General features: G+C 42.6%; 1 protein-coding gene across 1 annotated transcript in view; it reads left to right on the top strand.

Annotated features, from left to right (window-relative positions):
* Positions 1–10,418, top strand: part of CENPP (centromere protein P) — a 211,436-nt gene that overhangs the window by 101,211 nt on the left and 99,807 nt on the right. The gene's annotated exons all lie outside the window — the stretch shown is intronic.

Raw genomic sequence — 10,418 nt, 5'->3', positions numbered from 1 at the left:
TTTGTTCTTTTCCAGTGACCCGTGCTGGGACAATAGTTTGTCTGAGATTGTCACTGGCACCATTAGTGCTGTCATAGACTTATCCAGGGAGCTGCAGACCATGTTCCATTATCTATATTAAGATACAGATAGACACGAGGGTCCAAGTAGCATTACTCATAAGCCTTTTTCAAGAGAATACCAACTGTGACCACACAGAGTCTAAAGAGACACTGGGGAGTAGGTGGGCACCAATCTCATACAAGAAAGTCCTTATTAGTGTACCATATCCTTCCTTGCTTCCTTCCATAAGAACACAAACTTCAACTGTAGCTAAGACATCATCTTTAACTTGAAGGTGACGTTCTTTTAACTCTAGTAAGGAGAACTCATCAGTACTAAGTGGCTGCAGTGGTTCTTCCTGATGTGTAAATTTGTACAGCCATTTCCACTGGTTGGTAGAGTCTGTTCTTTCCTGCTACACAGAGTCTAGTCATTTTCCCACCTTCCAGAAAAATGGTACACATTACTGAAGCAAGGCAGCTATAGTCATCGAGAGACAGTTAGTTGTGCCTCATGTGCAGGGCACCCAGCCTTGATCTAATGAAAGACCCTCCTCAGATGGAATGGTCCCGTATGCCTGGGTCTCCAACTCTGAGGAGTAGCAGACCTGCCATGTGGTGAGATCACCCATGTTCTACTGTTCAGTTATGCTTAGTTCAAAATGTGTATCTGTTCTGTGGGTAAACTGAAACATCTTGAAAGTTGAACTAAAATCCATACACCTGATTTCCATCAGAACAACCAACACAAACGGGAAACTCAGGGGATAAGTTCTGCTCCTTCTGCACAATTAAAAAAAGATTTTTTTGAAGTGTATAGTAACAAAAAAGAAACACCGTAATGCTATAGTGCGATTTTCACAAGCTGAAATTCTCTGCACTCCCAGAGCTTCCTCACAGGAGGCCATATGTCCTACCAGGCACTAGAGTTCATGTCCGGACTTGACTGACTTAAATGAATCAGTCTGTGTTTTCTCGTTTGTATCCAGCTCTCTTTCCTCTACATTGTTTTTAGATCCATCCCACCTTGTTGTATTTACCAGTTGTTTGTTCATTCACATTAGTACTTAACATTATGTTGTGTGACTGCTACAAAACACACATTGCAGATACATTGTGTTTCTCTTGCCGTAATTCCTATTTGGAGGACTCTGTAAGTATTCAGACTTTTTTTTTTTAATCTACCATTTGATACTCACTTGTCTGTGTTTTTGTAAAGCAGTACTGCTGTATTTAAAGATTATGAATTTTCTGCTTGACTCTGAAAAATGTCACTGTGCCAAAATGTGGCTCCTGTTTTAACATGACAGCCCCTGGCCAGGCTAAGCGGTGGGCACCATCAGCATGGCGTTGCCACCTCTCATCGTCTGCCCTGCTTACATGCTGCGGCTCTCTGACCTGACCTGGGTCCGATTGCTCTTTCAGGCAGAGTTTTACCACCTTTGTCTATGCTAGAGCCCACAGCCCCTCCCTGTGGAGTTGTTTTCCTTGAGGTGCCTTATAACTCTTTTCTTTTTTTCCCTGTTGCAAGTCCTCAGCTCATCTTCTTCCAGCATCTTGCTGTGCTCTTTCATCAAAGATTGGGAAAATAATTAAGTCCTGTGCTATGGTGGGAGGAGCATATTGGGCTTCTTCGCCCTGTCCCACAAACACTGTGATGAGCCAGGGACAAACCCCTTCTCAGAGTCTTGGGGTGACGCGTTTCAGTTTACAACCCAATCTGTAGAGACTCGTCATCTGGAACGAAACTGCACCTTTGCAAGCTGCCATTCTAGACACAGTTATGTACCTTCTTTTCCCTACAGTTAAAAACTTTTCTTAAGTATGTATGTCTTGAGTACTGTGAGGTTAAAGGTCTTCAGTTTGGGGAGTCGGGCGGTAGCGCAGTGGGTTAAGCACACATGGCACAAAGCACAAGAACCAGCATAAGGATCCCGGTTCAAGCCCCCGGCTCCCCACCTGCAGGGGAGTCACTTCACAGACGGTGAAGCAGATCTGCAGGTGTCTGTCTTTCTCTCCTTCTCTCTCTCTTCCCCTCCTCTCTCCATTTCTCTCTGTCCTATCCAACAACGATATGATATCAATAACAACAACAACTACAACAACAACAAAAAACAACAAGGGCAACAAAAGGGGGAAAAAAGTCTTCAGTTTGGTTCATATGGAGGGAATCTTACTCTCTTCTACGTGTTTGATTTTATTATTTTTTTTCATTCTTATTGTTTGAATTTTGCCTTATCAGGTTTTTCTGTCCCCACCCTCAAATGTTGGTGAGTTTTATTATATTGAACCATATCTTTAGGAAACATGAATAACCTGTAGATAAAAATCAAGAACTAAGAAAGTACTCCATACTGACAACTTTATAAGCAGGAACATTGGTTGCTTTGAAGGAAACTCCAACACATATATCTTGCATGGCCGGGTATATTCCAGCCATGGTGAAAATACAAATAAATTGCTTAAGCTAGGCTCATAGATAACTTTGAAGACCCTTTCCTAGCCACCTCCTGGTGTATAAACAGAGCACATGGCAGTGAGTTCTGTGGCACTGGTCAGGTGGTGGCTGGGCTCTCTGCCCTTCTCTCTCCTTCCTTCTGAGTTGACTGGAGAGGCCTGTCAACTGGTGAGGCTGTCGGTTGTGCTGCTGCCACATAGAAGTAGCTACAGAACAAATGTCCGTGTGCGGTTTGACAGGGAGTCCTGAGGGATGTGAGGATGCAGACACCATGTTGAAGACTCACTCCTAGGCTGTGACTGTGTATGACTGTGTATGCATGCGTAACACAGAGGTCATGTGTGGTGTCTTGGGTTGTTCAGAATATGCGTATCCCTTGTGGTAGTCCAGATTTCATGCAGCTCTCCCTGAGTTCCTGCACACCTCTCCAGCAATTCACTAAACCTGCGGAGCGGCCTCCTTCAGCTGGCTTCTTGTTCACTGTCTCTGTACTCTCCCCACCCCAGTCTTTACCGCCATATGTTGGTAGAGACTCACCTCTGTCGCTAGGAGACTGAGCTCAACATCACACAAACCACATGAAAGTTGTGCATGAAAAGGTAGTAAGTACACAACAGTACCTTTGTGAGATTCCTGCCCAGAGTGTTTGAACTAAACTTAATCCTGAGGGAACAAGTGTAGTTAAAGGGCTGCTTTACAAGATCGCCAAACTGAATGTTTTCTGAAATAACATGGTGAGAAGCAGCGGGCTAAGTGCACATGGTCTGAAGTACAAGAACCAGCCTAAGGATCCCGGTTCCAGCCCCCGGCTCCCCACCTGCAGGGGGAATCGCTTCACAAGCTGTGAAGCAGGTCTGCAGGTGTCTATCTTTCTCTCCCCCTCTCTGTCTTCTCCATCTCTCTCGATTTCTCTCTGTCCTATCCAACAACAACGAAAGCAGTAATAACCACAACAACAATAAAATAATAAGGGCAACAAAAGGGGAAGAAAAAAATAGCCTCCAGGAGCAGTGGGTTTGTGTTGCAGGCACCGAGCCCCAACAATAACCCTGGAGGCAAAAAAAAAAAAAAAGTGAAACCATCAGTGGTTGTCCTTCACCTCTTTACTTCACTTAGTGTGATCACATCCAGTTCCAAGTTTTTGTTCCGGATAATACAGTCTCATCCTGTTGATTGCAGAATTCCATTGAATATATACCCCACAAGCTCTCTGTCCAGTCATCTGTCGTTGGTCATTTAGGTGGTTTCTTCTTTTTTTAAAAAATCTATTTTTAAACTTATTGTTGGATATAGATATATATATATAGAGAGAGAGAAATTGAGAGAGGAGGAAGAGATTGAGAGTTAAGAGACAGAGAGACACCTGCAGCCCTGTTTCATCATTTGTGAAGCTTTTCCCCTTTAAGTGGGGACCAGGGGCTTGAACCTGAGTCCTTGTGCATTGTAATGTGTGCGCTTAACCAGGTGCACCACCGCTTGGCCCCCATTTAGGTTGTTTCATGATTTGGTTTGTATGACAGGTATTAAGATGACCATTGTATTGTTCTTTCACTTTTTGTGTGTGTGTGTGTGTGTTTTTCTTTTGAGGGCCAGTGAAATAGCCCATCTACATGCTCAACACAGCACCGAAGCTCCTTCAGTGCAGCGGGGGCCAGGCTCGAACCAGGATTCAAGCACCTGGCAAAACAGCACACTGTTCAACTGAGCTATTTCACTGGCCTGGTTCTTTCACTTTTATGGTGGCCTTGAGAAAATACTGCTAAGTAGGTGGTAGAATAAATATGAATTTGTGGGAAACAAAGCATTTTGCCTATTTTGTTTGTTTGTTTGTTTCCAGGGTTATTGCTGAGGCTCAGTTCCTGCACTATGAACCCGCTGCTCCTGGAGGCCATTTTTCCCCTTTTGTTGCCCTTGTTGTTTATCATTGTTGTAGTTATTATTGTTGTTGTTATTGATGTCATTATTGTTAGATAGGACAGAGAGAAATGGAGAAAGGAGGGGAAGACAGAGAGGGGGAGAGAAAAATAGACACCTGCAGACCTGCTTCACCATCTGTGAAGCAACTCCCCTGCAGGTGGGAAGGCAGGGGCTTGAACCGGGATCCTTGAGCCTGTCCTTATACTTTGCGTCACTTGTGCTTAACCCACTGTGCTACCGCCCGGTCCCCTGCCTAAAATTATTTTAGCTCTTTGTTTATCATTAAATATTAACATGTAAACTTTACTTATTTTAATGAGAGGGAAAGAGATACAGAGGGAAAGACAGAGATAGCGACCAGAGCATTACTCAGCTCTGGCTTATGGTGGTGACTGAAGCTGGGACTTTGAAGCCTCAGGCTTGAACGTCTTTTTGCATAACCAATATGTTATCTCCTCTACCCTAAATTTCCTTTTTACTAGTGATTTAATAGCGGTTTATAATGGTAGGAGTAGATAGCATAGTAGTTACACAAAGAGCCTCTCATGCCCGAGGCTCCAAAGTCCCAGGTTCAATTCCCTGCATCACCATAAACCAGAGCTGAGCAGTGCTCTGGTACAAAAAAAGAAAAAATCAAATTAAATAAATAGCGGTTTACAAGATTATAAAGGTTGGGGAAATAGCATAATAGTTATGCAAAAGACTTTATTTCCTGAGGCACTAATAGCCCCAAGTTCAGTCACCAGTACCACCCATAAGCCAGAGCTAAGCAGAACTCTGTAAAAAAATAAATAAATAAATGGTGCTGGGCAGTAGCGCAATGGGTTAAGCGCATATGGCTCGAAGCACAAGGACCTACATAAGAACCCCGGTTCAAGGCCCTGTCTCCCCACCTGCAGGGGAATCTCTTCACAAGCGGTGAAGCAGGTCTGCAGGTGTCCGTCTTTCTCTCCTCCTCTGTCTTCCCCTCCTCTCTCCATTTCTCTCTGTCCTATCCAATAGTAACAACAACAACAACAGTGATAAACAACAAAGGCAACAAAAGAGGAAATTAATTAATTAAGTACATAAGTCAGTAAATCAATGCAGGGTATAGTTTTGCACTGTACTCACCATTAAAGTTCTGTGTCCATGCCCTCCCAATCCCCAGAGTTCTTACAAAGTCTTACAGTATGTTTGCTTTTTCTGGGTTGTTTGCTTATTTGTTTGTTTAGCAAGTTCATAAGTTTCTAGCCTCAAGATTCAACCCACGTGAAACCATCCATTAGTTGTCTTTCATCCCATAACTTACTTCTATTTATTTATTTATTTTTATTTTCCCTTTTGTTGCCCTTGTTTTTTACTGTTGTTGTAGTTATTATTGTTGTTATTGATGCCATCATTGTTAGATAGGACAAAGAGAAATGAAGAGAGCTGGGGAAGACAGAAAGGGGGAGAGAAAGACAGACACCTGCAGACCTGCTTCACCGCCTGTGAAGCGACTCCCCTACAGGTGGGGAGTCAGGGACTCGAACCGGGATTCTTATGCCGGTCCTTGCGCTTCGTGCTTTGTGCGCTTAACCCGACTCCCCATAACTTACTTCTTTAAACATGATCACTTTCAGTTCTATTCCATTTTGTCCCAAAGGACACAAAATCATCTTTATTAATTGTAGAGTGGTATTCCATGGAGTATATATTCTATAACTTTTTAATCTGGTCATCTGTCAATGGGCATGTGGGCTGCTTTCACTCCTTGCTATTGTGAATAATGCCAAGATGAACATGGGTATGCATTTGTCTATTTGAATTAGTGTTTTCATGTCTTTTGGATAAACGTCTGTGAGTAGTACTGCTGGATCATAAGATATTTCCATTTTTGATTTAAGAACGCTCCATACTGTTTTCCAAAGGGGCTACAGCAATTTGCATCCACCAAAAGAGTAACCAAGTTGTAAGTAGGAATTCTTGAAGAGGGCACTTGAATTCCTACTGTCCTTAGAAAATTGTATGGCACTTTTCACACACACAGAATATTTGTACATATGTGTTTTCTACACAGAAAGGCTATCATAGTTTTAAAAAATATTTATTTATTTATTCCCTTTTGTTGCCCTTGTTATTTCATTGTTGTGGCTATTATTGTTGTTGTTGATGTCGTCGTTGTTGGATAGGACAGAAATGGAGGAGGGGAGACAGAGGGGGGGAGAAAGAGAGACACCGGCAGATCTGCTTCACCACCTGTGAAGCGACTCCCCTGCAAGTGGGGAGCCAGGGGTTCGAACCAGGATACTTATGCGGGTCCTTGAGCTTTGCGCCACGTGTGCTTAACCCACTGTGCTATACCGCCTGACTCCCCATAGTTTTTATGATAGCCTCACAGGACTGTGTTCTTCAAATAGTAAAGAGCTACTGCACAGAAAGAGATTTATAATTTACAATGCATTTTTAAAAATTCATTTATTTATTTTCCCTTTTGTTGCCCTTGATTTTTATTGTTGTAGTTATCATTGATGTCGTCGTTGTTGGATAGGACAGAGAGAAATGGAGAGAGGAGGGGAAGACAGAGAGAGGAAGAGAAAGATAGACAACTGCAGAACTGCTTCACCGCCTGTGAAGAGACTCCCGGCAGGTGGGGAGCCGGGGACTGGAGCCGGGATCCTTGCACTGGTCCTTGCGCTTTGCGCCACGTGCGCTTAACCTGCTGTACTACCACACAACTCCCAGTAATGCATTTTTTTATTCTGAGTCTCACAATACTAGTTATATTAGTTTTTCAAATATTTCACTATAAATGTGGTAACTGTGGATATAATTCCCAATATAAAACAGGCAAACATTCAATATAGTCCAACTTATAAAAGCTTGTATCAACTGATACTTAAATGTCAGTTTATTTGACCGTAGAGATTCTGTTACTTAGAAACACACCATGACATTGCAATAACATGATGTATTCCTTGTCTTTTCCAAACTAATATGTGTTTCGTGCAGTCACATTTTATTTTTAATACAATCTGCTTTTCCTTGTGTGCATCCAGATTCTTCACATTTTGTGCAAAGGGGAAAAAAAAAGCTAGACTTTAAGTTCTTATTTTATTCATTTTCATGTGGAAAAAAATAACTGTGTAGCATGGTCACAGCTTTTTGGTTTTTTTTTTTTCCTGTTGTATTATCACTAAACTATGTACCAGGTTAAAAGCACTCACTCCTTTGCATATGGCTACTCCTATGCCTTTGAGAAGTGATTTTAGACTGCCTGAGTTCTACTGTTACTTCGGCTCTGTGGTGCCGTGCCTGTGCGCACCACTGGCTTCACTGTCCTCTGTGCAGTGAATGGGAAGCTTGTGGGAAAGCTGTTGAGCTTGGGAAGCTGTGGTGTCAGGGGACTCAGCCCTCCACAGAGAGCCTTTGCTGACCCCTGTCCTAGTGTGATAGAACGCTTCCGCCTGCCCCCTCCTCCACACCCCCCACTGTATTTCACAGTCTAAGAAACAACATCCTTGAATACTTAATATCTACCATGTTTAGAGATCTGGCAACCTTGAGGAAGTCACTGAACCCTGCCTGCTGGTCTCCAGATGCCTATGGGTGAAGGGATGGGTCCTTGCCATATCTGATGTCCTCCTGTGCTCCTGGACATTGATCACCTCATGTAACCTTCCCAGCAGTCTTGGGAGGGTGAGTGTCCTGTTCCCTCCCTGCCCCTGCCGCCCCAAAGTTTATGAACAAGGGAACTGGAAATTGGAATCTAAGTAAACTTGGCTGCATCTACAACTAATAAGGATTCCAGTCCAGAACCACGATGCTCATTCTTGTTTTTGATCTACGAGAGAGGAAACTCGTGTTTCACAGACTTCTGAGGTTTGTGATCTCAGTCGTTATTCAGCATAGGTTAGAACTGACCATAAATGTCTGCCTGTTTTCCATGGGTACTTTTACATTTTTGAAGTTTATGTTGACCAAGGTTATAAATCCACTCTGAGCTGTGGCAAGATGAATACTTCAGTCTGCTGTCTATCTGTAAATACTTTTCCTATGAGGAAATTTTGTAACCAATTTCTAAATAAGGGAAAGAGGTGGAATAGATACCATAGCGGGTTTGACCCAACCCTTTAGAGTTCCACTTAAACAGCAGAATTTGAGTATTTTCTTCTTTTATGTCAGCGTTTGTGGACATAGTAATTCATGATATGTTTAAATGATGGTACTGGAAAAGATAGCCAGTGTTGCTATTATACAGAGCAATCTGTTGATTACTAAGTATTACCACTTGTCAAAGCGTGACTTAACTTGAAAATCTATACTCCGTGTTTTCTGGTGACATCCATGTCAAGAGAAATTATGTCTTGTTGATTTTCTGACCCTCTATAAATCTTTCTGAGTTCAGTTTTATACTCTTCCTCTAAGGATTCCTCAATGTGCTGTGTTCCTTCTGTTTTGCTTAGCAGTGGTGCTAATATCGGCTTTGGGCTACTCACTGAACCACTTAACCTAAGGGATCAGTAGTCATTTTAACATCCAAGAAACATGTTGTCTCTGAGTCTAAGTTTCATAATCTTTTTTGGAGAAACAAAAGAAGCGGCACATCTACTGTGCAATGCTCTCAGGTACAAAGAAACAATCACAGACCTGAGCTATAATCCCATCTGTCACCCGTCATAATCACCACATCTGTCATCTTGGCACAGACTCTAAGGAGCCTATGAGCTCCTAAGAGTCTTGGATGCTCAGCATCTCCAGAGCTGCTGAACTCACACCTCACAGCTCTGGTGGGCATGCCTCTCACTCCCTCTCTGAGATTGGGAGCCAATCCCCTTCTTCCAACTGGCCCCTCACTGTGCATTTGTCTTTGAATCCTGTCTTTCTAGCTCCTTTGTCTTCCTGATGGAACCTCAGCATATGCTCACCCTTGGTTTCCTCTCTTGCTTCTCAGCAACATTTCTGGGACTCAGAGCAGCTCTCTCCTCTGATCCCTCTCTTCTTTTTATCTGTTTCTTCTGCCATCTGTGCTGCATAGACTCACTGCACGCACCCTGCAGTGGTGGTCCCAATGCTGATTATTTCCCATATTTTACCACAAACATCCATCCTGATAGTTTCTTTTTATTATAATTATCTTTATTTATTTATAGGATAGAGACAGAAATCGAGAGGGAAGGGAGGGATAGAGAGGGTGAGAGATGGAGAGACACCTGCAGCATTGCTTCACCACTTGTGAAGCCTTTCCCCTGAGGTGAGGACTGGGGGCTCGAACCTGGGTCCTTGCATATTGTAAAACGTGTGCTCAACCAGGTGCACCACCACCCGGCCCTGATACTGTTTCTTTGTTTGTTTATTATTGAATGAAAACAGAGAGAGATTAAGAGGGGAGGTAGAGATAGAGCAGGAAAGAGACAGAGAGACACCTGCAGTCCTGCTTCACCACTTGTGAAGCTTTCCCCCTAAAGGTGGGGACCAGGGGCTTGAACCTAGGACCTTGTGCACTGTAATCTGTGTGGTGCACCACTACCACCTGGCCTCCCTTCCTGACACTCTGGACTTAGATTTGTGAATTTTACCGACAGCACACATGCTATGCATAACAAAAATTATGTCACCTGGAAAAATTTAGGTTTTAAACTTTACGTATATGTATGCTCATTATCTGTGGCCAAAGTTGTCACATAGTCACCAAATCTGAAGTTATCTCAAAACAAGAGTTAATTTTGTCAGTCTTGACCCAAAGATGTCACCATTCCTAGCTATTTGTCACCACATAATTGGTGTTGATTGGAAACTTTTCCTGAAGTGGGACGGACCTGCTTGGTTGTCTTTTCCATGTAACTTAATCATAGTAATATAAATAAAGTTATAGTTGAATATTAAACAAACAAACAAATAAGAGTTAACATTCTACATGAAAACTTCCCAGAGAATGTTAGCATTTGTACTACCTACTATTAAGCAGTGATTGGAATAACCACACCTTTTATCTTTTTTTAAATATATTTTATTTATTTATTTATTTATTAGAGGGATAG

Source organism: Erinaceus europaeus, chromosome 10 (genome assembly GCF_950295315.1).
Source record: "Erinaceus europaeus chromosome 10, mEriEur2.1, whole genome shotgun sequence".
In the NCBI taxonomy this organism is placed as follows: domain Eukaryota; kingdom Metazoa; phylum Chordata; class Mammalia; order Eulipotyphla; family Erinaceidae; genus Erinaceus; species Erinaceus europaeus.
Note: the sequence above shows the minus strand (reverse complement) of the source record. Positions and strands in the feature narration are given on the sequence as shown.